Source organism: Bos grunniens, chromosome 24 (genome assembly GCF_055505025.1).
Source record: "Bos grunniens cultivar Pamir isolate PY7600 chromosome 24, Bosgru_T2T1.0, whole genome shotgun sequence".
NCBI lineage: Eukaryota > Metazoa > Chordata > Mammalia > Artiodactyla > Bovidae > Bos > Bos grunniens.
This window is the reverse complement of record NC_141188.1, coordinates 21,624,756-21,652,166: the sequence shown is the minus strand read 5'-3', so window position 1 is coordinate 21,652,166 and position 27,411 is coordinate 21,624,756. Positions and strand designations below refer to the sequence as shown.

General features: G+C 38.6%; 1 protein-coding gene and 1 pseudogene across 18 annotated transcripts in view; one reads left to right on the top strand and one right to left on the bottom strand.

Moving 5' to 3' along the window:
* KIAA1328 (KIAA1328 ortholog) overlaps positions 1-27,411 on the top strand; it is a 425,847-nt gene that overhangs the window by 208,196 nt on the left and 190,240 nt on the right. The window lies entirely within an intron of this gene.
* LOC147345921 (large ribosomal subunit protein uL4 pseudogene) lies at positions 7,663-10,739 on the bottom strand (annotated as a pseudogene). Its single transcript, XR_015153708.1, has one exon. The product of XR_015153708.1 is annotated as a large ribosomal subunit protein uL4 pseudogene (transcript).

The following is a 27,411-nucleotide window of genomic DNA, read 5'->3' as shown; positions in this document are numbered from 1 at the left end:
AGTTTTTTAAGAATCTCCACTCTGTTCACCATAGCAGCTGTACCGGTTTGCATTCCCACCAACAGTGGAAGAGGTTTCGCTTTTCTCCACACCCTCTCCAGCATTAATTGTTTGTAGATTTTTTTATTGCAGCCATTCTGACTGGCGTGAGATGATACTGCATTGTGGTTTTGATTTGCATTTCTGTAACTCATATGGTAAAGAATTTGCCTGCAGTGCAGGAAACTCGGTTCTATACCTGGAACAGGGATAGGCTACCCACTCCAGTATTCTTGGGCTTCCCTGGTGGCTCAGCTAGTAAAAAATCTGCCTGCATTGCAGGAGACCTGGGTTTGATCCCTGGGTTGGGAAGATCTCCTGGAGAAGGGAATGGCTACCCACTCCAGTATTCTGGCCTTCTGGCCTGGAGAATTCCATGTACTGTCACAAAGCCCATGGGGTCACAAAGAGTTGGACATGACTGAGTGAATTTCGCTTCACTTCAGTAATGAGTGATGTTGAGCATCTTTTCATGTGTTTATTAGTCATCTATATGTCTTCTTTGGAGAAATGTCTGTTTAGTTCTTTGGCCTACTTTTTTGATTGGGTTGTTCATTTTTCTGGTATTGAGCTTATGACCTCCTTGTATATTTTGGAGATTAATTCTTTGTCAGTTGTTTCATTTGTTATTATTTTCTTCCATTCTGAAGCCTGCCTTTTTGCTTTGCTTATAGTTTGCTTCGTTGTGCTGCACTCTTTTTTTATGCCTCTTTTTATCCTGTGTCCAGTCTCTTTTCCCTATGGTAGCAGTTCTCAACCAGGAGTGATTTTGGCCCCCAGGGGTAATTTGAGTGTCTGGAAACATCTTTGGTTGTTGTAACTGACAGTTGCTAGTAGTGTCTAGTAGGTGGAGGCCGTGGATATTGGTAAACATCCTGTAGTAGACAGGACAGTCTCCCACAACAGAGAATCATCTTGTCCAAACGTCAAGAGGTCAAGTTGAGAAGTTTTGCTGTATAGAATGCTGACCTGATGTTGGAGATTGAGCAGCCATTTTGTGAGTAGCAGGTAGCAACTCCACACTGACCCCAAATCTGGAAGGAGCTAAAGTCCTGATGACTGTGTAGCACCACTGTCACAGCCACAGCCTGGGTTCCTCCAGAGGCCTCGCACAAGAAAGAGAGAACGCCTGATTTAGTTAAGTGAATGGATTTCTCTTTCTTTTACACGTTTACTAACTTCCTGGAGAATCCCATGGACGGAGGAGCCTGGTGGGCTGCAGTCCATGGGGTTGCACAGAGTCAGACACCACTGAAGCGACTTAGCAGCAGCAGCAGAGTATTTATTTAGACATTGTTAGTCTTAAAAACTAGGTCAACTAAAATATAAATAGTCATGAAGAGGTCTCAGGCATTGAAAAGAATAGGAAAAAAAAGCTTAGCATGGAATACCTGGGAAAAGGGGCAAAGGAAGTACACGTGGTGAGTAGAGTCCAAAAATCAGGGAAGCGTCAGAATTACTGTCATAATTTTGCCTGTTGTTGAAAAACTAAAGCTATCTTTAAAGGCATTGTGCTAGAATTTGGTCACCTGAACTTCCACTCTATCTGTAGTTAGCTTGGATCACAAAGGGACTTAACTGCTTTAGTCTCTATTGCCTGGGGCTGCAGATCCATTCAAGGAAAAGTAATGGCGGTTAAGCACTGTATTCACTGTGGAAGGATAACAGGTAGCCATTGGTTGAGCTCTTTGGGATCTTTTCTGATTATGGGGGCAACATCAAAGCTAAAACATCATTTCTAGCCTTGGAGCTCAATTACAATGATGCTGTCATTTGAGATCATGCCACACTAAGATCTAAGGAGCTAAAGTTGTTTGTTCTGAACAAAAAGAGGATAGAGGTATAGTAATAGTTACTGGAAACAAAAAATGGAAAATTCAACATAAAAAAGCCCCTAACCATGAAATTGCTTCATGTTCTCAAGAAGATGGTATTTCTTTACTTTAAAAATGCTCGTTTGAAACTGTCACAGAGTAACACCATATTCACCTATATAGGAACCCTTTAAGAAGCCATTTGTAAATTTATACTTGTCACAGCCTGATTCTCATTGCAGAATTCTAGGTGTGAAAGTGTTAGTCGCTCAGTCATATCTGACTCTTTCCAACCCTATGGACTGTAGCCTACCAGGCTCCTCTGTCCCTGGAATTCTCCAGGCAAGAATACTGGAGTGGGTTGCCATGCCGTCCTCCAGGGAATCTTCCCGACCCAGGGATGGAACCCAGGTCTTCTACATTGCAGACAGATTCTTTACTATCTGAGCCACCAGGGAAGCCCTAGGGCTTAAAAACACCCTCAAATCTTCTAATCCATTCTCTTAGTATTGTCGGAAATTCTATGTCAGTAAAAGATACAGATTTTACCCTATAGTCTGTATCTAAAGATTTTAAAAGATATAGATCTGTATTTAAGGGTTTCAATCTAATGAAGCTAACAGCAAACATATACTGGGTCTGTACACTGTCGTCTCAAAGTTAGTGTGGTAGGGCTTCCCTGGTGGCTCAGACGGTAAAGAATCTGCCTGCAGTGCGGGAGACCTGGGTTCCATCCCTGGGTTGGAAAGATCCCCTGGAGGAGAGCATGGCAACCCACTCCAGTATCCTTGCCTGGAGAATCCCCATGGACAGAGGAGCCTGGCGGGCTATAGTCCATGGGATCCCAAAGAGTCGGACACAACTGAGCAACTAAGCACAGCACAGCACAAAATTAAATTCTCAATTTCCCTTCCAAATCTGTAATTCTCTCATTTGTCTAGCTCAGTAAATGGCATTCCTGTTCCTTCTGTTTCTCAGGGGAAAAAAATATTTGCAGTCATAATTCACATTTCTCTTTTCCTCTCACCCCACATCCAGTCCATCACCACTTGCAACCCATTCTAAATATATCCCAGCTACTACCCTTGCTTACCACCTTCACTGTTCCTACCCTGGTTCAGGTCCAGTTTTCACCAGGATTACCTCCTGTATTTTTACCCAATTGAAACAAAAACCTATATTCACATGAAAACCTGCATTTGAATGTTTCAGTTCAGTTCAGTTCAGTCGCCCAGTCGTGTCCGACTCTCTGCGACCCCATGAATCGCAGCACACCAGGCCTCCCTGTCCATCACCAGCTCCCGGGGTTCACTCAGACTCACGTCCATCGAGTCGGTGATGCCATCCAGCCATCTCATCCTCTGTCGTCCCCTTTTCCTCCTGCCCTCAATCCCTCCCAGTATCAGAGTCTTTTCCAATGAGTCAACTCTTCACATGAGGTGGCCAAAGTACTGGAGTTTCAGCTTTAGCATCATTGAATGTTTACAATTTATTAAAAACTGAAGACAATCCGCATGCCTCTACTCAGCAAAAAACAAAAAAGAGCAAATTGCTGATGAACATGCTCAGGCATGAATCTCCAATGCATCATGCTAAGTGATAGAAGCCAGACTCACACTGTGAGTCCATTTGTATGACATTCTGAAGAGGAAAGCTACAGAGACAGAAACAGTTCAAGAATTTGTAGGACTGACTACAAAGCACAAGGAGTTTTTTTTTGCTATGACGGAACTTTCTTGATTATTATAGTGATTACCCAACTGTACTCATTTCTTAAAACTTGAAGAACTGTAGGCTTAAGAGTGAATCTTACTGTATGTAAATTATATCTTAATTTAGAAAAAAAATGAATTATCTGTCTGTAATTGCAAAAGACTTATTCAGAGTTCTCTATGGGAAACAGAAACCACCTAAGATATTTTAAGCAAGAAGGAATTTTATACTAGGAATAAAAGCTTTGAAAAGGTTTAAGAAGTAGGTTTATGTTGGACTTCTGGTGATGACTTCAGAATAGTATAGAACTAATATACTTGGAGCGTGACCCTCTGAGACCATCCCTCGAGCTATGCTGGAATCAGAAACATTGCATCTACTGCAGTGGTCTCTGGACCCCCAGAAAACCACAGAATAGGCTTTTACCAATGAGACCGAGGGGTTAGGGAGGCAGGTCAACCAGTCATTGGTGCTTCTGCTGCTGCCACTGCTGCTTCTTACCCCCAAAAGACTGAAAAACGTTCCCTATTTTGTTACTGCTGGAGAGAATTCTCGTGTCTTCACCATTGTCCTTGCCAACAGAGACAGACAAAATCATGTGAAATAAGCAGAACCTAATTGACATCCAGAGCCCTAATAGAAGGGAATCTGTAGCTTCTCACATTTAACAATAAATGGAGGGTGAAGTAAGCCATGCCTCTGTGGTCAGCACAATATCTAAGCTTCCATCGATAAGGGACTATTTAATGAATTATACAAGAGAATTATACAGGAGTGTGTTATACAGGAGATGAAGGATTGACCCAGGTGGCAGTTATTCTGTAAGCTGGAATATGTAATTGCACTGTTGAATTTTGGTTAATAAATTCTGGTGATTTAAGTATAGAACTCTTAAATCTATACTGAAGTCAGTATATTGCAGTTTCTATAATCCTACTTTTAAATTTGTGTTGCAAATATTGCTGTCTCTTGAAAATAGTTAAAATAACTTCTCTTTTTCAAAATTAACTTCAAAGATTACAGGACAAGTTAAGCTTCCTAATACCCAGAATGCCATACATAAACTTAGAAAACAAAGAGTTTTTTTAAATGGTAAAAAATATAGAGGAGATCTTTAATAACATTTTACATGAGAGAAATCAACTACAGATAAAGGATTAAGTTTATATAGAATACATAGCAGAACACAGCCTTCTCTCTTGACTGTGACACCCAAGTGCTGCCTTGCAAGTGGTGTGTGGTCACTGTTCTTAGAGGCGTGCCCTGATGATGCCCTCTCACCTGCTGCCTGCTGGAAAGCTGCTGTACGTACATGCTCCCCTGTGTACGTACACCCTCCAGAACGGTCTTGAGTAGACTCACTGCAAACTTAAAGCTCCAGGGCAAAGTATTTTAGTTTGTGAACACAAGCCTGTTAAAAGTTCTGCCCTCTTTCACCCCCACAGAATAAAGTTCAAGTTAAAAAGTGTCTTTAAGTAAAAAATAAGCTGTTTATTTTAAAGTGTAGGAGCAATGAGGTGAGAGTGAATTGGCTCCAAAGCTAAATGGCCAGACTTCCTCTAACAGAGTTTAATTATTTTTATAGCTTTTCCCAAATGAGGACTCACAATAGCCATTTTAAGTAACCTAGAGCAGCTCTTTCATCTTCATTGCAAGCTTCAGACCCTAAACAAAGCATGAAGCAGGGCAGTGCACTGTTAAATTTTCAAATTGGATTTTTCATTATGTTTTATGATAACTTTTTATTTTTATCAAGTTGCATCTTGGCCTTCTGTTTAAACTCAGGAAGATTTATGGCAAATGATCTGGGTGCTTATTTGGACAAACAATTGCAATAAATCAGTTTACTGTTTCAATAAAATGTTATTAATAGAACACATTATTCTGTTCAATATTATGTTATCTTTAAAATTAAGCAGAACATTAGTGGCAGTGAAACTAGTTTCAATCAATACATTCCTGTAATGAAACCTATTATGTAAGAAACTTTTCTTTTTAGGAGGAAAAATGTCCTTAGCACAACTACCAACTTCTCACTCTAGAGATGGCATTTCATAGCCTCTAAAAAATCCTATTTGGTAGGATTTCTTTGTGTTTGTTTTGGTGTTAAGATAGTTTCCTGAAAGTTACCTTACAGCAGTTAAAGCATGCTGCTGCTGCTGCTAAGTCGCTCCAGTCGTGTCTGGCTCTGTGTGACCCTATAGACGGCAGCCCACAAGGCTCCCCCGTCCCTGGGGTTCTCCAGGCAAGAACACTGGAGTGGGTTGCCATTTCCTTCTCCAATGCATGAGAGTGAAAAGTGAAAGTGAAGTCGCTCAGTCATGTCCGACTCTTAGCGACCCCATGGACTGCAGCCTACCAGGCTCCTCTGCCCATGGGATTTTCCAGGCAAGAGTATTGGAGTGGGGTGCCATTGCCTTCTCCGAGTTAAAGCATAAATGTTCCTTAAATGCTTTTTTGTTTTTAATTGAAGAATTTAGTTGGCCCTTGACCTAGTAGGGACTCACTCAGGTGGGTGCCTCAATGAAATTGAGGTCAGAACTGCTGTTGACACTCAGCACCATTTCCCTTCTAATGGTATAGAATTTCTGGTTAAATTTCTTATTGGAGTATAGACTCTTGAGAGTATCCTTGGACTACAGGGAGATCAAACCAGTCAATCCTACAGGAAAACAACTTTGAATGTTTAATGGAAGGACTGATGCTAAAGCTGATGCTCCAAAACTTTGGCCACATGATGCAAAGAGCCGGCTCATTGGAAAAGACCCTGATGCTGAGAAAGATCGAAGGCAAGAGAAGGGGACAGCAGAGGATGAGATGGTTAGATCGCATCAGTGACTCAATGGACATGAATTTGAGCAAACTCTGGGAGATAGTGAAGGACAGGGTAGCCTGGTGTGCTGCAGTCCATGGGGTTGCAAAGAGTCAGACACAACTTAGCAACTGAAGCAACAATAGATTTCAATTTTCAAAATGCATATAATGATGAGAATTTATTAATAGTGAGCCATAACGGGTGATCTTTAATCACCCACTGTACTTGCTGTTGAAATTTTAGAATGATGGCTTTAAAATCAAAAGTGGCTAAAGTCTCAGGCTGGTACTGCAGTCTTAGGACACAACTGTCCAGAGATTGGCCGGTTGTTTTTGCTGCTGTGTCCTGTTTAGAGAGCAAAGTGCCTGGAGAGAAGGCTGCTATTTAATAATGCCATGGAAAATTAAAGACCTTTGAATGCTAAATTGCATGTATTTTCCAGAGGAAATCTCTTAAGAGACACTTTATGCTTTCACTTGGTCCATAGTACTGCTATCACATGGCAGTTTTAGGAGTCTGGAGACTTGTCAGAATTCCAAGTTTACTCCTTTACTTCTGTCATTTTGTATTTTTAATTTGAATGTAAGAAATAGAGAGTATCCTGGTATGGTTTTGTTCTCATTAAATTGTTAAGAAATTTTTGTTTTGGGAGATGATAGTTAAGATGAAAAAATAGTTATGAAAATCTAAGCCATCCTACATATTCTACTGGCTTAGGATAACTTTCCATAGCCCATCAGGCACATAATTTGATCATGTTACAGTATGACTCTCTTAGTAAACAAGTGAATTCTGCGTCCTTTGAATACTGCTGCTAACATTTTATAAAGTCACACTCTCTTCCTCCTGTAATTTAAAGGCAGATGGTTATTACACTTTTTTATATCAGTGGGAGACTACTTAAAATCTTCATTGCGGTAAAGCATAAGGTAGCAAAGAGTTCACTTAATTCTAGTATTTACCTTTCTTAGTTCTACCTTAAACCCTTTAGATGTTACATTTCCGATGAAAGATTTTTTCTGTGTTTGACTATGAACACCTGGGAACCACTGGGCTTAACTGGTCTACAGCTGACAGTGATTGTGTGTGGAGATTTTGACAGTGGGTGTCAAAGACAGGTGACCATTTGGTTATCTCTGAATTGTCTTGTTTTCCCCTACAGTTTAACATTATCTGTTTGTGTGGTTATCTGTAGTTTTGTTTTTTTTTAGTAATAGTTTTGTCTGGCTTGGTATTAAGGTAATTCTGACTTCATTAAATGAGTTGGAAATTGTTTCTTCCTTTTTCTGTTTTCTATCTTTGTGGTAGAAATTTCTTTAATTGACATGGTGCAAATTCTTTAAATGACATGGAACTATGAAGATGTTCCCTTTTTTCTTCAGTCAGTTTTGGTAATTCCTGTCTTTTAAGGAATTTCTACATGTCATAAGTTACCATATAAGTAGCATAAAGTTGTTCGTTTCTTTATAACTTGATAGTGTCTGTGGCATCTGCATCTGTGTGCTTGTTTTTCATTTTTTATTTTGATAATTTCTTTTTTTCTTGACCTTTCTTACTGATTTTTTAACAGAATAGCTTTTACTAGATTTTCTTTATTACTTATTTTCTATATAATTTATTTCTTATGTTTGTTTTTCCTTCTACTTAGTTCAGCTTTAGTTTGCGTTTCTTTTTCTGACTTCCAAGATTGGCATTTAGATTGTTGGTTTGGAACTTTATTCTTTTCTAATATAAGCATTTAAATTTATGTTTCCCTCTGAGAATGCCTTTACCTATATCCCACACTTTATGTTGTAGGAGTTTTTTTCTGAAATATTTTCTAATTCTCTTTGAACACTTTATAATCATTTATAAATGTTTCTTAATTTCAAATTTTTTCAGATTTCTCAGATAGCTTTCTGAGGAAAATGGACTCTCCACAATTTCAGTGTCGAAATTATTGAGACTTGTTTTATAACATCTGTGATATGGACTCTCTTGCTAAATATTTATCTGCATGTAAAAATAACCTAATCTTTAATTATTGGGTGGAATATTCAAAATGTAGCAATTGGGTTAATGTTTTTTACCAGTATTTGTTTAGGTCTTCTATATACTTACTGATTTTTAGTGTGCTTTTTCCATTATTGACTGAAAGCTTTGAAAGCCCCAGATATGATTGTGGATTTGCTCATTTTTCTTTTTATGTTTATCCATCTTTCCTTCACATGTTTTGAGTTTCTGATACCTTTGAGTTATTAGATGCCTTTACATTTAGATTTATAATGTGTTCTTGGTGCATTAAGCTGTTCCATTTTGAAACATGCTTCTTTATCCCTGATAATATTACTTGTTCTGAAATACCTTGTATGATATTAATATAGCTACTCCATCTTTCTTGTAATTAGTATTTGTATAGTATATTCTTGTCCATCCTTCTGCTTTTTTCCTATATTGTCTTTGAAGTAAGATTCTCATACATAGCATATAGTTGGACTTATCCTATCTTACAATCTGTGACTTTTTCTAGGACTATTAGTGACTGCACTTAAATCTAACATCTTTTAATTTGCTTTGTATTTTTCACCATTTTTTCTTTAGTTTTTCCTGCCTTTTTTTGGTTAAATAGTTTTAGCATTATCTCCATTTGGGGCTTTTTTTTTTTTTTTTTTTTGCCTCTTTGATCATAATTAGCTGTCTAAAATGATTTGACCCTTATGGAATGCACAAATATAAGTTCATTCAGCAGGCTTCTTTTTTCTGTGGTCGGTTTCTTTTCTGTGGGCTTTTACTCAGCTGGTGGTTTTTTGGTCACTTGTCTTTTTTGCCCACAAAAGGCCTCTTCTGCTTCCTAGTACCAGCAGCCTTCTTTCCTTTCTTCTCCACCACAGGTTTCTTCCCTGGAACCCTCTTCTCATCTGATTTGGCTTCTGACACTGCTGCTGCCTTATTCATCCAGAGTTTGTGATTCTTGTCCTGGGGAAGAATGGTGTTCCATCCAGCATGTGGTCTTTGCATATGTGTTTAGCTTCAGCATGATTCTCAAGTCTTTCAGGGGATTCTTCTTCAGGACTCTGTGATGTCGTGTGCTCTTTGGATCTCTGGGCTTTTCAAGATTCTGCTAAGGTCTGCATTGAAGATCTTGCGCATAGAAACGTTGTGGTTACTCTTGAGAGAGGCAGCTTCACACCAAGTGCCATACACATCATCTAACTTGTGAAAAGTATTTTCAGTTCAAATGTAGAAACATCCCACATACTCATGAGAAGTAAGTTTCAAAATGTTCAGTTTGCTTACATTAAGCAGAGTAATTCCAGGCGTGTTTCTGACAGCCTCGATGATGCCCTTATCCTCATTATAGATGATGTGGGGTCCGCTACACTAGAGATGATGACAGACTCTCATTTGGCTTTGCCAGCTCTCATTAACTGTGAAGCATAGACCATTATGATACCATTCCAGACCTTAAGTTTCTAAAGAAGCAAAATAGCCTCCTTGGTCTTCTTGTAGCCTTAAGTATTATCTTCAGCCACCAAAGGAACTTCAGGAACTTCCTCAATTTGATGACTTTCAGACATAACCAACAAAATGGTAAGGCCGAGGAAGCCAGGGCAGAGCAGATGGCAAATCACTTCTGTGTTGTGTTTGCTCTGCGATGCCAATGTTGTCAGATTCAGGTTGGCACAAACATGTGGCCCCCATGATACATATTTCCAAAAGCACCCTGGCCAGAACAGTGAGTCCCACTGCCTAGAACGCTGAGGATTGAAGCCACAGCCCAGCCAGCAACCAAAGACTCAGCAGTGGTTTGATGACCTGCTAATTCATTGACAGTGTAGGGTTGTCTGTTGTTTTGTACAAGTTGGTGTGAACAAAATTCACAATATCTAGTCTAATGAGATCCTTGAACACAGCAGGTAAAGTGACATTTTTGCCAGATGACTTCCTTTTCAGAGAACTCTGATTATCAACAGATGAGCACATGCCATAGCAGGGAGAGGAGAAGGCCTCCACGGGAAATGCTTGGGCTCATTATCTTTGTTTTAGATACATTTTATATGTGGGGGAAAAAAAGCTTGTATTTTTATTTCTGGAAGTTTGTTTCCAAGTTTCTGTCTAGTACTGTTTATACCTGAAGATATATGTTTGTTTGTTTATGGCCATATAGATTACTGGGGGTAAATTCTTTTATCTATCTGAAAATATCTATTTCACTTTCAATTTTTTAAAGAAATTTTTATACAGTTCTGGCTTACCCATGTGTTTTTGTTTTCTCTTCACCATTTAAAAAATATTCCATAATTTCTTCTGCTTGGCATTTTTTTTTAATGAGATTTTTAAATAAGATTCCTTTATTCTCTTTCTTTGTATGGAATGTGTTTTTTTACTGTTCCTACTCAAAAACTTTCTGTCACTAGTTTTTAGCAAGTTGATAATGGTGCTCCTTGGTGTTATTTGTGTTTTTCTGCTTGGGAGTTACCAATTTAGATTTGTAATTTTTCATCTATTGAAAAATTATCATTTTTCAATGATAATTTGGTTATTTCTTATATCTTTCTTTTGTCATTATGTTAATGTTTTTCTTTAAAACTTAAACAGTGTTGTACTTATTTATAATAGATTTTTAAAAATTGTCATGTGCTAATTTCATCATTTGTTGTTTGCATTCTTTTTCTGTTAATTGACTAATCAAATTTCATCGTATATCTTATAATATTTTGTTGTTCATTGATATATATGTTCATTGGTATATATGTTACATTAATGCTTTATTGACTATGCCAAAGCCTTTGACTGTGTGGATCACAATAAACTGTGGAAAATTCTGAAAGAGATGGGAATACCAGACCACCTGACCTGCCTCTTGAGAAACCTGTATGCAGGTCAGGAAGCAACAGTTAGAACTGGACATGGAACAACAGACTGGTTCCAAACAGGAAAAGGAGTACGTCAAGGCTGTATATTGTCACCCTGCTTATTTAACTTATATATGCAGAGTACATCATGAGAAACACTGGACTGGAAGCAGCACAAGCTGGAATCAAGATTGCTGGGAGAAATATCAATAGCCTGAGATATGCAGATGACACCACCCTTATGGCAGAAAGTGAAGAGGAACTGAAAAGCCTCTTGATGAAAGTGAAAGTGGAGAGTGAGTAAGTTAGCTTAAAGCTCAACATTCAGAAAACGAAGATCATGGCATCTGGTCCCATCACTTCATGGGAAACAGATGGGGAAACAGTGGAAACAGTGTCAGACTTTATTTTTCTGGGCTCCAAAATCACTGCAGATGGTGACTGCAGCCATGAAATTAAAAGACGCTTACTCCTTGGAAGGAAAGTTTATGACCAACCTAGATAGCATATTCAAAAGCAGAAACATTACTTTGCCAACAAAGGTCCGTTTAGTCAAGGCTATGGTTTTTCCTGTGGTCATGTATGGATGTGAGAGTTGGACTGTGAAGAAAGTTGAGCACCAAAGAATTGATGCTGTTGAACTGTGGTGTTGGAGAAGACTCTTGAGAGTCCCTTGGACTGCAAGGAGATCCAACCAGTCCATTCTGAAGGAGATCAGCCCTGGGATTTCTTTGGAGGGAATGATGCTAAAGCTGAAATTCCAGTATTTTGGCCACCTCATGCGAAGAGTTGACTCATTGGAAAAGACTCTGATGCTGGGAGGGATTGGGGGCAGGAGGAGAAGGGGACGACAGAGGATGAGATGGCTGGATGGCATCACTGACTCTATGGACGTGAGTCTGAGTGAACTCCGGGAGTTGGTGATGGACAGGGAGGCCTGGCGTGCTGCGATTCATGGGGTCGCAAAGAGTCGGACACGACTGAGCAACTGAAGTGAACTGAACTGAATGAGTATCCAGATTTTGTTATCTTCCTTTACAGAATGTCCTGCTGTTGCTGCTGCTAAGTCGCTTCAGTCATGTCCGTCTCTGTGCGACCCCATAGATGGTAGCCCACCAGGCTCTGCCGTCCCTGGGATTCTCCAGGCAAGAACACTGGAGTAGGTTGCCATGTCCTTCTCCAATGCATGAAAGTGAAAAGTGAAAGTGAAGTCGCTCAGTCGTGTCTGATCTTAGCAACCTCATGGACTGCAGCCTACCAGGCTCCTCTGTCCATGGGATTTTCTAGGCAAGAGTACTGGAGTGGGGTGCCATTGCCCAGACATTTAAGTTATTGGTAGATCTTGACTTTTTAGAAGCTTATGTTTAAGTTTTATTAGGACTTGTTTGTAGTCTGGTCTTTTCTCTAGCAACTGTTTTAGCTCTTTCTGTTAGCTCTTTCTGTGTTCTCAGTAGGACTGAGTCAATGTCCTGGGATCAACTATGACTCATCAAAACTTTTACATCTCCCTGTTTTGTGTGACTTCTGGAAATTATTTTGCTTACAACTCCCTTGTTGTTCTTTTCCCAGGCTATTGCAATTTCACTCTACACGTGTGCAGTCTTGGCATTCAGCAAAAACTCAAATGTACAGATTACTCAACTGTTTTTCTGAGTAGCTCTCTCTACTCTGGTACTTTGTTTTGTAACTTGTCTCAACCTCAGCCTCCCTGAATTCTGACCTCTGTTTTCATAATTCACCAAGACTTTTGTGTTCTGCTTCGGACTCCCCTCCCTCCCACATAGCCTGAAATGTTTGTCCAAACAGAAATCCAGGGACATTGTATGGCTTAGCTCATTCATTTCCTTTTTCAGAGATCATATACCTTTACTACCTGTTGTCCAATGTCTGAAAACAGTTGTTTTATATATTTTCTCTACTTTATAGTGGACAGGTAAGTGTATCCCCTTCTGTAATACCCCAAAATAAAATTTTTTATGGAAACTATCTTCTAAATGTGGTTTTTAGATTTAGCATGCAAATTTAATGGCATTCTTAAGAAAACAAAGAGGCTTTATGGAGGGAGAAAATATATTGTGAGCATAATGATATTAAGTGCACAGTTAACAAAAACTTGTAGGAGATAACAGTATTGAATGGGTTTTGCTTTTTTAAAGAAGGTAAAGATATAACCTCGTGGACCAAAAATAAACTTAAATGAGAAAATTTAAGGGAATAGAAGCTACATTTTTTTTTCAGATTTATTATAACTTATAATTAAAGAGAGCCCAAATTGATGTATAATAGGAACCTTATGGAAGATACTTATTTTGAGGGTCCAAAATAATAAAAGGGTAATAGAGATTTAAATAAGAACTACAGAAATATAAATATTTCCTAAAGTCTTGGCTTTCAGGCTAGAAACCGAATTTCAAGGTTTTGACTCTAGATGCAGTTACTTTGGGCATGTATTTTAGCTTTATTAACATATCCTTATAGGAATTATATTTAACTCTTAATAAACATAAACTTTGATTTCGCCCACTAAAAGATTCTCTTATCATATATCTCATGTGCCTTCATGATGCAATGCTTTGTGAAAATCTGTTAATCCCTGAAATGACAGAGAAATGAAATGTAGTTATGGATAGGACAATAATCCTCTGTATCCCAAAGCTTTGTGTCTCTTGTAATAAATAGATCTGATCTTAAAATAAAAGCAAATTCAGATAAGTACGAAAGTAGAAAATTTAACCAGCATTGTTGAACAAAAGAGCTGAATCAGGTACATCTGATACTGTGCTGGGCTAAAAATGCTGAAAAGTAGTTGCTACAAAATAAGAATAAAGGGGACTGCAACAGAAGTGAAAAGAACTCCAAGTATATTTTCCTCTATTAGTTATATGTAGACCACAGAGAGACTTCTAAGGAAGAGATAACTTATGAACAGAAGGCACCTACTTTAATGGAAAAGAATTATTCCAGTACTCACAAAAATAGGATCAATGATTGACGCTTAACCAGTCATGGAGAAAGAAGCCAGAGCAGGAAAGGAAAATCTGTGTGGCCCACTGAATGAAGTAAGGAAATGAAAAACATCTGAACACTCTGTAGGCTTTAAGAAGGGCATAGTGTGGGAGTTGCGAGTTAAGTTTTATTCGGAGCAAAATGAGGACCGCAGCCCAGGAGACGACGGCACCTCAGATAGCTCTGGGAAACTGCCCTGAAGAAGCAGGGCGGAAGGTCCGTATATATGAGATTTTGATGAAAGGGGAGTACATGCAGTCAAGCACATACTTTTTCAAAAGATTTCTGGTAATCTCATGAAGCTTTTGCCAGTCACAAGGAACAGTCATCACCATGAAGTGTTTTTAGTGTTTTTCTAGATAGGGGGAGCTACAAGAATTGGGCTTATTAACTCTCTCCTGAAAATATCTAACTATCTGAAGATGTTTCCTGCCAGTTTTTCCCCAAGTACAGAGGGACTTATTACTACCCTCCGCCCTGAACTGCTTTCAGGGAGTATTGAAGGCCAGCAGTTTTAGCAGCTTGTGATTTAATCCTTGTAGAGGTAAATGACAAGTGCCAATTTGTAGTTGACACCTCACTCCCCACAGTCAGTGGAATCCATTCATGAAGTCAGGAGACATTTGCTGCACATTGCTTCTCAAAATGTGTCTCCTAGACCAGCAGCATCAACATCACTGGGGATATTTTGTAAAAATGTAAATCCTTAGGACCTACTGAATTGGACCTACTGAATTGGAATTGGACCTATTTAGGACCAATTGGACCTACTTAGGACCTACTGAATTGGAAACTCTGGCAGTGGGGCCCAAAGATCTGAATTAAAAAAAAATGTTTTATTATTTATTTGATTGTGCTGGGTCTTAGTTGCAGCACACAGGACCTTTCGTCTGCATTGTGGCATGCAGGATCTTCAGCTGCAGCACGTGAACTCTTACTTGTGGCACATGGGATCTAATTCCCTGACCAGAGATAGAACCCAGATCTCCTGCTTGGGAGCTCAGAGTCTTAGCTACTGGACCATGAGGGAAGTCCCCAAAATCTACATTTTAATAAGCCCTTCAAGTGATTTTTGTGATGGTGAAGAATACTCTTGAGAGTTCTTTGGACTGCAATCAAACCAGTCAATTGTAAGAAAATCAACTCTGAATATTCATTGGAAGGACTGATGCTGAAGCTGAAGCTCGGATACTTTGCCACCTAATGCGAAAGGCTGACACATTGAAAAAGACTCTGATGCTGGGAAAGATTGAAGGCAAAAGGGGAAGGGGTCGGCAGGGGATGAGATGGCTAAAGAGCATCACTGACTCAATGGATAGAATTTGAGCAAACTCTTGGAAACAGTAGAGGACAGAGGAGCCTGGTGTGCTTAAGTCCATGGGGTGCAAAGAGTTGGGCACAACTTAGTGACCGAACAATAGCAACCAGGTTCTTCTTATGAACTTTAAAGTTTGAGAATTTCAGTGCTAGTATAATGGAAATAAATGTCTTCTGTTGATCAAACTGCTAGTGAGTCCTATATCATGCAGTGTTTTATAAATTTGTTGTTGTTCAGTTGCTCAGTCATGTCTGACTCTTTGGAACCCCATGGACTGCACCACGGCAGGTTTCCCTGTCCTTCACCATCTCCCAGAGTTTGCTCAAACTCATGTCCAGTAAGTCTGTGATGCCATCCAACCATCTCATCCTCTGTCATCCCTTCGTCTCGTGTCTTCAGTCTTTCCAAGCATCAAGTTTTTTTCCAATGAGTTGGCCCTTCCCATCAAAATATTGGAGCTTCAGCTTCAACACCAGTCCATCCAGTGAATACTCAGGGTTGATTTCTTTAGGATTGACTGGTTTGATCTCCTTGTAGTCCAAAGGACTCTTAAAAGTCTTCTCCATCACCACAGTTCAAAAGCATCAATTCTTTGGCGCTTAGCCTTCTTTATGGTTCAACTCTTACAACCATGTGTGACTACTGGAAAAAACATATCTTTGACTGTATGGACCTTTGTAATGTTACTGCTTTTTAATATGCTGTCTAGGTTGATCATAGCTTTTCTTCCAAGGAGCAAGCATCTTTTAATTTCATGGCTGCAGTCACTGTCCCCGGTGATTTTGGAACCCAAGAAATTAGTCTGTCACTGTTTCCATTGTTTCCCCATCTATTTGCCATGAAGTGATGGGACTGGATGCCATGATTTTAGGTTTTTGAATGTTGAGTTTTAAGCCAGCTTTTTCACTCTCCTCTTTTACCTTCATCAAGAGGCCCTTTCGTTCCTCTTCACTTTCTGCCATAAGGGTGGTGTCATCTGCATATCTGAGGTTGTTGATATTTTTCCCAGCAATCTTGATTCCAGCTTGAGCTTCATCCAGCCCATCATTTCACATGATGTACTTTGCATGTAAGTCAAATGAGCAAGGTGACAATATATAGCCTTGATGTAATCCTTTCCTAATTTGGAACCAGTCCCTTGTTCCATGTCCAGTTCTAACTATTGCTTCTTGACCTGTATACAGGTTTCTCAGAAGGCAGGTAAGGTCGCCTGGCATTCCCATCTCTTTAAGAATTTTCTACAGTTTGTTGTGATCAACACAGTCAAAGGCTTTGGCATAGTCAATGAAGCAGAAGTAGATGTTTTTCTGTAACTCTCTTGCTTTTTCAAAGATCCAGCAGATGTTGGCAATTTGATCTCTGGTTCCTCTGCCTTTTCTAAATCCAGCTTGTACATCTGGACATTCTCAGTTCACATACTGTTGAATCCTAGCTTGAAGGAATTTGAGCATTACCTTGCTAGCATGTGAAGTGAGTGCAGTTGTGTGGTAGTTTGAACATTCTTTGACATTGCCCTTCTTTGGGATTGGAATGAAGACTAACCTTGTCTAGTCCTGTGGTCACTGCTGAGTTTTATAAATACATCTTCCTAAATTATCCTCTGGGGATAGATAGTTTAGAAATATTTTCTGTTTGAAGAGATGATGAATGTGCCTAATCACACAAGTACTAGAAAACAAGAAAGTCTGTAAGATGGAAACTGACAAGCCTCTTTCTTTGTCATCACTTGTAGTCATTCTTGTGTACTTTTTTATGATTTTTCTGTGTAGATAGATTTAAACTAATTTTAATTTTAGAGTGAGATAATCAAATATGCAACTTTTTACACAAAAATGAGTCCTTCAAGCTTAAAGTAATTTTTAAAAACCTATTTGAACTGTACTAAAGTGATTTTTTTCTTTACTATAGTTTTTCTGGGTTTAAATGTTGCTCTTTCTTTCCTCTCTTCTCTACTCTTCCCTGCTCCCCTCTGTGCCCCCTACTTCTCCATAACACCTCAGCTTTCTCCCCCTGCCTTTCCCTCCAAGTATGCCTTCAGAGAAGAAAGATTCTGTGTGTAGAGAGGTTTGGCTTTATGAATATTAGGAGAGTTTTATGTTAATGAAAGTTTCTATTTTCTTAATAGTGCCCCGCCCCCCGCCAAAAAAAAATTCTGTCTGTTTTGTAAGCACTTGATTACAGATGTGTTTGATGCTGCCTAACAGTTTTGCTTAGAAAGCTACCCTGTGAGAAAGAAGCCACACTTGATCAGAGTGTTTTCTGGAGAACATAAAAAGGTAACATTGTTTGCGACAACTAAGGAAAATGCCTTTCTTGTGGGCTGAAGTTGGCAACTTTAGCAGTATTTCATAACCAAGTTAACAAACATGTACAGTTGTTCATTTATTTTTCTAAGAAATACATTAAATATCTTATAGACTAGTAGCCATACTTTACACTGGACACCCATTGCACCAACCTGAAAAGTATTAAGTGGGAGAGGAACTCTAACCATTATTAATATTTTATTAGCACAGCAAGACTTCCAGGTTCAGCGGTTTTTCTCAAGAAGCAGATTGCCCTGTCCTTCTCTCTAAGAGAAAGTTTTTGTTCAGAGAGTAGTCAAAACACATGGACTGTGATGTCATTTAAATCACTAGATTGTTAGGACTTAGCTAATATGCTTGATTGACCTGGATGCTGCCTGTGCTACTAAAGTTGTGCCAGTCTTCCTCGGTGAGACTGAGGGGTGGATGCCCCTTACATATAGTTCATTTGGACACATGGACCGTGTTGAACAAATGATGGTGATGGCTGGCATAGGCATTCCATACAATTTGACTTGATCGATTCTTGTTGAGATATATAGAAACGTGAAGATTATTGCCAGTAGGCCAGTCTCTGCTAATAAGCACATGCTCTTTGTATTTGGAATCATCACCCAGGGTCACCACCTCGTTTAGATGCCTGAGTTCACTCCCTTCCATCTCACAGGAAAACTGCTATGAGAATTCAGCTTTGTGTTGTTGCTATTCATACCTCTTCTCTCCTATCCATAGCAGCATTTTAGGACAGGCTTCAATGATCAGGGCTTCTCCTACTTTTTAGACTTTGTCCAGATTAAAGAGCTGATTTAAACTTTTGTGCTCTGTAGACTGTTTCCAGCTTAAGTAATCATCCTAATCATGACCTCAGTCAAAAAATGTCCAAAAATTATCAGTATACAATAAGTCATAATGATTTCCAGACCCTAAAGAAACTATGTATTATAAACTTTCTATAATTAATTTTTCATTTGAATATTCATTGTTATTCCCTCTTAGCAGAGAGGAAAGCAACATCTATCCCACTATTTGAAATGCTTGTTTTTCTTCATTTTTCTTATACTTAACTTTACCTCTTTCTACCTATTTTCTACAAATTGTACTGTTTACTAGTTACATATTGCCATAAGCATTTAGGACTTTGTGCAATAAATCTCTCCCAAATCAAATTACTTTTCAGCCAATAGGCTCTAAAGGCCTATCAACATGATGAAGTTGAAGTGTGGCTCTCCCATATTAATGACATGTTTCTGTCATAGCAAAATCAAACTTGTAAAGATGACAGAAATCTTGACATAAGTAAAGAAGTGGAAAGGGTACCTTGAGCCTCTGTCACTTACCCCAATTATTCTTCATCAAATAGCCCTATTTTTAGTCTTATACTACTTAAAAAAAGACAAATGACCTTGTCATTTGTTTCCTAATTTGTCTCTTTCCATTAAAATGTGGATTTTCATTACAGCCGGCTCTATATTCTTGATGACTCCAGTATTTAAATCAGTACTACGGTACCTAGATCAGTACTTTGTCCATGGTATGCATTCAGTAAATGGTAGTTAATAAATGAATGTTATCTTTTTATTATAAAATTCACCCATTTTAAGTATATTATTTGATGATATTAATAAATTAATACAGTGTACAACCATCCAGTGTACATCTGGAGTATACAACAGTCCAGTTTTATAACCAGCATTGGTCCATTAAGGACCATGCCTGCTAGAGGATCCCTCAGGCCCAGTTGCAGCCATTCCTATTACTGCCCTCAGGCCTAGGCAGCAACTAATCTGCCTTCTGTCTCTATGCATTTGCCTTTTCTGGACACCTCGTATAAATTGTTGGAGAAGGCAATGGCAACCCACTCCAGTACTCTTGCCTGGAAAATCCCACGGACAGAGGAGCCTGGTAGGCTGCAGTCCATGGGGTCACGAAGAGTTGGACATGACTGAGCGACTTCACTTTCACTTTTCACTTTCCTGCATTGGAGAAGGAAATGGCAACCCACTCCAGTGTTCTTGCCTGGAGAATCCCAGGGATGGGGGAGCCTGGTGGGCTGCCGTCTATGGGGTCACACAGAGTCGGACATGACTGAAGCAACTTAGCAACAGCATATAAATAGGGTCATACAATAGAGAGCTATTTGCATTAGGTTTCTTTCCCTTAGCATTATTTCTTGAGGTTCATCCATGTTGGAACGTGTTTCAGTAGTTTGCTTCTTTTTATTGCTGAATAGTATTCCATTTTATAGATACATCATATTTGGCTTCATAACTCACCAATTAATAGGTCTAACAGCAACTATTCTCTAAGTCTTTTTTTGGCTTTGCTTTGTTTTTAAACATAGGAATATCTTTACTCTGCTTTCATTTTGTCTAGTTTAGATATAAAATTCTTGGTTGACAGTTTATTTCTTTTGGAACTTTGTGCCATTCCATTGCCTTTTTGCTCAGTTTTTATTACCTGTTAGTTGTTAAATGTATTCTTTTTTTTTTTTTTTCCCACTGTCTTTCCATTTATTTGTGCCTTCCTCAATTTCTTTGTTTTTGTTTCTGATAAATATATTCTTGTTCCCTACATGTAATGAGTCAACTCCCTTCCTTCTTTGAAGATTTTCTTTTTCCTTGGCTTTAAATAACTTGACCATAACTTGTCTAAGTGTAGATCTTTTTTGTTTATTCTTGGAATTTGTTGAGCTTCTTGGAGGTGAAGATTAATGTTTTTCATCAAAATAAAGATATTTGACTCATTTTTTCAAATATTTCTCCCCTCTCCATTTCTATTTCCTCTCTTTCTGGGACTACCATTTCATGTAAGTAGATATTCCTGAAAGTGTGAAAGTGTTAGTTACTCAGCCAAATCTGACTCTTTGTGATGCCACAGACTGTAGTCTGCAAGGCTCCTCTGTCCGTGGAATTCTCCAGGCAAGAATACTGGAACGAATATTCTTCAGGGGATCTTTCCGACTCAGGGATCAAACCTGGTCTCCTACACTGCAAGCAGATTCTTGTCTGAGCCACAAGGGGCGTCCTAGTTCCCCACTGTTAAGTGTTCTTCATCCTCCTTCTTGCCCTTCTTTCCCCTGGTCTTCAGAGAAGATTATCTCTATTGATCTACTTTTAAGTTTACTTTTCTTTCTTTAGCTACTTTGCATCTGCTGAGGAGCCCCTCTATTAAATTTTTTACTTAGCTTACACTTTTCAATTCCAGTATTTCCATTTGGGTCTTTCATATATTATATTCCCTCTGACATTATCCATTTGTTGTCAATATTGTACTTTCCTTTAATTCTTTAAACATATTTCATTTTAGGTCTTTCAACATTTATAATAGCTCTTTTGGAATCTTGAAGTCCAATATTTCAGCTCCCTCAGAGACAGTTGTTTAGTTTTCTTAGCATGGGGAACCCTCTTGATAGCTTACAGTGAACAGTGTTGGATTCATGATCTCCAAAGATTTAGCTTCAGGACCAGGGACCAGGCTTGATCACTCAAAAGCTTTTGTGTGGCAGAAGTTTTATTACAGTGAAAAGGACAGAGAAAGCTTCTGACATAGACATCAGAAGGAGGATGAAGAGCGCCCCACTTGCTGGTCTTGGCAAGGGAGCTATACACTTTTCAATTGGCTATTAGCAAAAAATCAAAAGAATGTCTCAAGGTTGTAAAGGTCTTACCAGACCCACTCTCTCAACATACACTTTAAGATGACAGGATTAGTCAGAAGGTGCTTAAGGAGAAACTTGTCCTCAAGCAGGATACACTGTTGTTACATGGTCATCAGTACAGAGTTTAAGGAAAAATATAGCCATGAGCAAGATGAATCGTTTTGTTGTGTGATCCTTAGCTCTGGGGTTAAAGAAAACACCGTTTTATATGATTAAAATGAAGGAATGTAGAAAAAATGATTTGGCCTTTTCTCCTCCTCAAGAGCCCCAGACCCCTTTCTCCTCCTCAAGGGCCCTGAACTCCTTACCAACCTGACTGAGAGTTAACTCTCTCACTTTCCTGTTTCTTTGCAATTCTTGTAGTTTCTTCATTTAAAACTGGATGTTTTATATAATATATTGTAGCAAATCTGGCTTCTTGAAGGTTATTTTTGCTGCTGTCTTTTTGTTTGTTTTGTGACTCACCTGTGTTAATTTTGTAGAATGTATCTCCCCTGTGGTGTGTGTCATAGGGGACAGTGGTGAGTCAACACAGTTATCAAATAGCTAATGATTGTTGACACGTTGTGCTCAAACACACTGGGTCAACATGGCTTCCACCCTTTGCGAATGGATCTGTTTGTGAGTCGGGAATCCTTTACTTTCTGCTATACCTTTGCATTTTGCTATTTTCTGATCTAATAGTAATATAAAAAACTTTAAAATTAAGCTACCCTTGGTAGGTAAAATGGCACCTTTGCTGATTTCATTTGCTTGACTGTATAAGATGAATCTCTGAATATGGGAAATAAGAACCATATTTCAAAACATCTCAAACAACATCAGTGGTATTTTTGACCTGTAGTTTCATAATTCATGCACTATAACATTTCAAGCATTTTTCTTCCTAACTTTATATAAAACTCTATGTAGCATTCACTTTTAAAGAAGAAAAGATTTCTTAGACATACTATTATTCAGTTACAAAGTATCCCTCATCTTCTTCAAAATATATAGCAGTAGTCCCTGAATTCTGTGAGACAGATAAAGTGATACTTGGAAGCATTTAGTCAGCCATAACTAGCATGAAAGGGAGCCATTTCTACACAGGTTTGGTGATTCACATTGAAGGTCATTGTATATTGAGAGTGCTTTCTCTTTGTCAAGAAGGTTGCTCTTGGTTATTTTGGTGTTTGGCCTTCAGTTCCTTCAGTTTTAGGCTGTGTTCTTTGTGACTTTTCAGCACTTGAAGTTATATCAGCCATAGACTTTTTTGCAGATTATCTCTGATGGTGCTCAATGTGGATTCCTTTATAGTTATTGCTCAGGGGATGGCACATTCTCTTGTTTCTTTCCAAATATTTTATTGTATCAATCTGCTCCTCAGTACTTGAAACTTTGCTTTTGCATGTACTGCTTGATGTTTTTGAGCCAGGATGCTTAGACATTTGGGGGATGTTAATTGTTTTATTATGTTGAAAAGTCCACAATGTATTAATAAAAGGATAGCGAAACACAGCTTTGTAATGTTACACCCTTGGGGAATTGAGGTAACTGGTGGTTATTTCAGGTGTGTGCATTTTATAAGTTCCTAGGTGTCTCAGTTCAGCTATGGGTTTCACAGAAACAACTGTTCAGAAGCAAACATGAAATTTGCATATATTATTCCCTAATATATAAATTATGTTGGGACAAAGCAAACTTTTCAAAAAAGTATTATAAGGAGACTGGCTGTATTCTGGATCAGCAGTCCCCAACCTTTTTGGCACCAGGGACTGGTTTCATGGAAGACAATTCTTCCACGAGCTCAGGGAGTGGAGGGTGATGGAGTTGGGATGATTCTCATAAGGAGTGTACAGCCTGGATCCCTCACGTGTGCAGTTCACAGTAGAGTTCATGCTCCCATGAGAATCTGATGCCTCAGCTGATCTTATAGGAGGAGGAGCTCAGGCAGTAACTGGAGTGATGCGAACCGGCTGCAGGTACAGATGAAGCTTCTCTCGCTTGCTCGCCGCTCACCTCCTGCTGTGCGGCCCAGTTCCTAACAGGCCAAGACCAGTGGTCAGTGGCCCAATTGTTGGAGACCCCTGTTCTAGATGATTTGGATCAAGGCTCCCTGAATAAACTATGATTAAAGGAACCAGTTTTCATTATTTTTGTTCATCTCTGTAGACTAAAACTAAAAAAAATATATATAAGTTAAATACTATAAAATGAAATGTGACATAAAATTTTTCTTTAAAATTTCAATAGACATAAATTATATTTTAGTAAACATAATCTAAATAGACACAACATAAGTTTTCTTAAAAATTCATCAAAAGTGTGTGTACAGGTGATTAAGATAAGAAAATGACTATTATGTCGCTTTTTCTTATTTGCAGTCATAACAAAAAATGTATATATGAAAGTACAGTTCCCATACTTACTTTGAATGAGTGCCAGCTATATCAATAATACTATGTTTGTTAATTTTGAAAGTTTTTAATATTAATATGATACATAAGCTTACTCCTTCATTCAGAACCTATGCAGTCTTATTTGCAGAGGCAATATGATACTCACAGGTAACAATATGTATTTAAATTCTTTCTGTTTTCTTTTATTAACACTCAGAGAAATATCACATAATACTGCTAACAGTGGAAGAAAAGATTTTAAAGCACTTTCAATAGGCTTAGATGATTGATTCCTAACTTTTAAAGTTTTGTCCAGAATGAAGAAAGTAGTGGTATGGTTCCTTGATCATTAACGAGTTTCAACAATTCTTCAAAATTGTAGTTCAATTTAAATTATTTCAATAAAATAAATGGATTTTCTATGTATGCATGGATCTTCTTTTGATGGAAAATAAAATTTGAAACATCTAATTTGAGAAGAGTTCAATGTTAATTTTTCACAGATGTGCAAAATCATGATCATCATAAATAAATTTTATTGAAATTATGGAATATGACATAATCCCTAGTGACATTGCTCTTCCCAAGTACTGCCATTCATTTTTGCTCTTCAGTCCAATCTGCCATTGAAGATCATGTTGGATTTTTACTTTGCAAGGAAGTATTAAAAATCAGTTAAAAAAAAAAAAACAATATCAGTAAAATAAGCTGCTGCTGCAGCTGCTAAGTCGCTTCAGTTGTGTCCAATTCTGTGCGACCCCATAGACAGCAGCCCACCAAGCTCCTCCATCCCTGAGATCCTCCAGGCAAGAACACTGGAGTGGGTTGCCATTTCCTTCTCCAGTGCATGAAAATGAAAAGTGAAGTCGAAGTCGCTCAGCCACGTCCAAATCGTCATGACCCCATGGACTGCAGCCTACCAGGCTCCCCCATCCGTGGGATTTTCCAGGCAAGAGTACTGGAGTGGGCTGCCATTGCCTTCTCCAAGTAAAATAAGCTAGGTTGTGAATAGCTGTGAAAAGAAGAGAAGTGAAAAGCAAAGGAGAAAAGGAAAGATATACCCATTTGAATGCAAAGTTCCAAAGAACAGCAAGGAGAGAGAAGAAAGCCTTCCTCAGTGATCAGTGCAAAGAAATAGAGGAAAACAACAGAATGGGAAAGACTTAGAGATCTCTTCAAGAAAATTAGAGATACCAAGAGAACATTTCATGCAAATATGGGCACAATAAAGAACAGAAATGGTATGGACCTAACAGAAGCAGAAGATATTAAGAAGAGGTGGCAAGAATACACAGAAGAACTATACAAAAAAGATCTTCATGATGCAGATAATCATGATGGTGTGATCACTCACCTAGAGCCAGACATCCTGGAATGCAAAGTCACGTGGGTCTTAGGAAGCATCACTACGAAGAAAGCTAGTGGAGGTGATGGAATGCCAGTTGAGCTATTTCAAATCCTGAAAGATGATGCTGTGAAAGTGCTGCACTCAATATGCAAGCAAATTTGGAAAAGTCAGCAGTGGTCACAGGACTAGGAAAGGTCAGTTTTCATTCCAATCCCAAAGAAAGGCAATGCCAAAGAATGCTCCAACTACTGCACAATTGCACTCATCTCACATGCTACTAAAGTAATGCTCAAAATTCTCCAAGGCAGTCTTCAGTAGTACATGAACTGTGAACTTCCAGATGTTCAGGCTGGATTTAGAAAAGGCAGAGGAACCAGAGATCAAATTGCCAACATCCATTGAATCATAAAGAAAGCAAGAGAGTTCCAGAAAAACATCTCTTTCTGCTTTATTGACTGTGCCAAAGCTTTTGACTGTGTGGATCACAACAAACTGTGGAAAATTCTTTAAGACATGGGAATACCAGACCACCCGACCTGCCTCTTGAGAAATCTGTATGCAGGTCAGGAAGCAACAGTTAGAACTGGACATGAAACAACAGACTGGTTCCAAATAGGAAAAGGAGTATGTCAAGGCTGTATATTGTCACCCTGCTTATTTAACTTATATGCAGAGTACATCATGCAAAATTCCAGGCTGGATGAAGCACAAACTGGAATCAAGATTGCCAGGGGAAATATCAATAACCTCAAATATGCAGATGACACCACCCTTATGGAAAAAGCGAAGAAGAACTAAAGAGCCTCTTGATGACAGTGAAAGAGGAAAGTGAAAAAGTTGGCTTAAAGCTCAACATTCAGAAAACGAAGATCATGGCATCTGGTCCCGTCACTTCATGGCAAATAGATGGGGAAACAGTGGAAACAGTGGCTGACTTTATTTTGGGAGGGTCCAAAGTCACTGATGATGACTGCAGCCATGAAATTAAAAGACACTCCTTGGACGAAAAGTTATGACCAAATTAGACAGCATGTTAAAAATCAGAGATATTACTTTGCCAAGAAAGGTCCATCTAGTCAAAGTTATGGTTTTTCCATTAGTCATGTATGGATGTCAGAGTTGGACTGTGATAAAGCTGAGCACCGAAGAATCGATGCTTTTGAACTGTGGTGTTGAGGAAGACTCTCGAGAGTCCCTTGGACTGCAAGGAGATCCAGCCAGTCCATCTTCAAGGAAATATTCATTGGAAGGACTGATGCTGAAGCTGAAACTCCAATACTTTGGCCACCTCATGCAAAGAACTGACTCATTTGAAAAGACCCTGATGCTGGGAAAGATTGAAGGCGGGAGGAGAAGGGGATGACGAGGATGAGATGGTTGGATGGTATCACTGACTGAATGGACATGAGTTTGAGTAAACTCCGGGAGTTGATGATGGACAGGGAGGCCTGGCGTGCTGCCATGCAGTCACAAAGAGTTGGAGTTGGACAGGACTTAGTGACTGAACTGAACTGAACTGAAGCTAGATTGGCTCTCCAGTTCCTATCTTATAAAAATTGAGACCAAAGTAGTTTCTTATGTTTCAGAAACACTTAAGATGTGTTTCAAATTCCCAACAGAATTTTTCTCTTCTATAGTTGTCATGCCTCAGTATATAATAGTTGTTATATGTTGTTAGCGGTTGGCTTCTATATTAGATATAAATGAAATAAACTCAAATTTTATGCATTTGTCTTTGTAAAATTCACATTTTAATATGTTGCTAAGCAAAGTATTTAATTCACCTGTTTTTTTTTTAATAGTAAAACATTTTAGGTTAAGGAATGAATATTTTTTTTTTATAATTTGATGCATGGTCCAAAATGTTTTCCTATTGCTGCTATGCTGTCAAACCTCATTTATGGATAATGTAAGCCTTCTTAGTTTTATACTGTTCAAAGTTGATTATGTATGTTGACAACGAAGCCCTAATATGCTATCTTTCTTCATATTGTGATTTTTAAATTGCACATGTACTTTAGAAAAGCTGCCATGTTAGAGATACATACATGTTCATTTTTCAGCTTCCAATGACAAACACTTCGCTAGTTTTTTGTCTATGGATTTTTTTAATTTTACTAGCCAGTTCCTGCATAGCCACATCAAGCTATGGTGTCTAGTATATGGAGCTACTGTATTTTC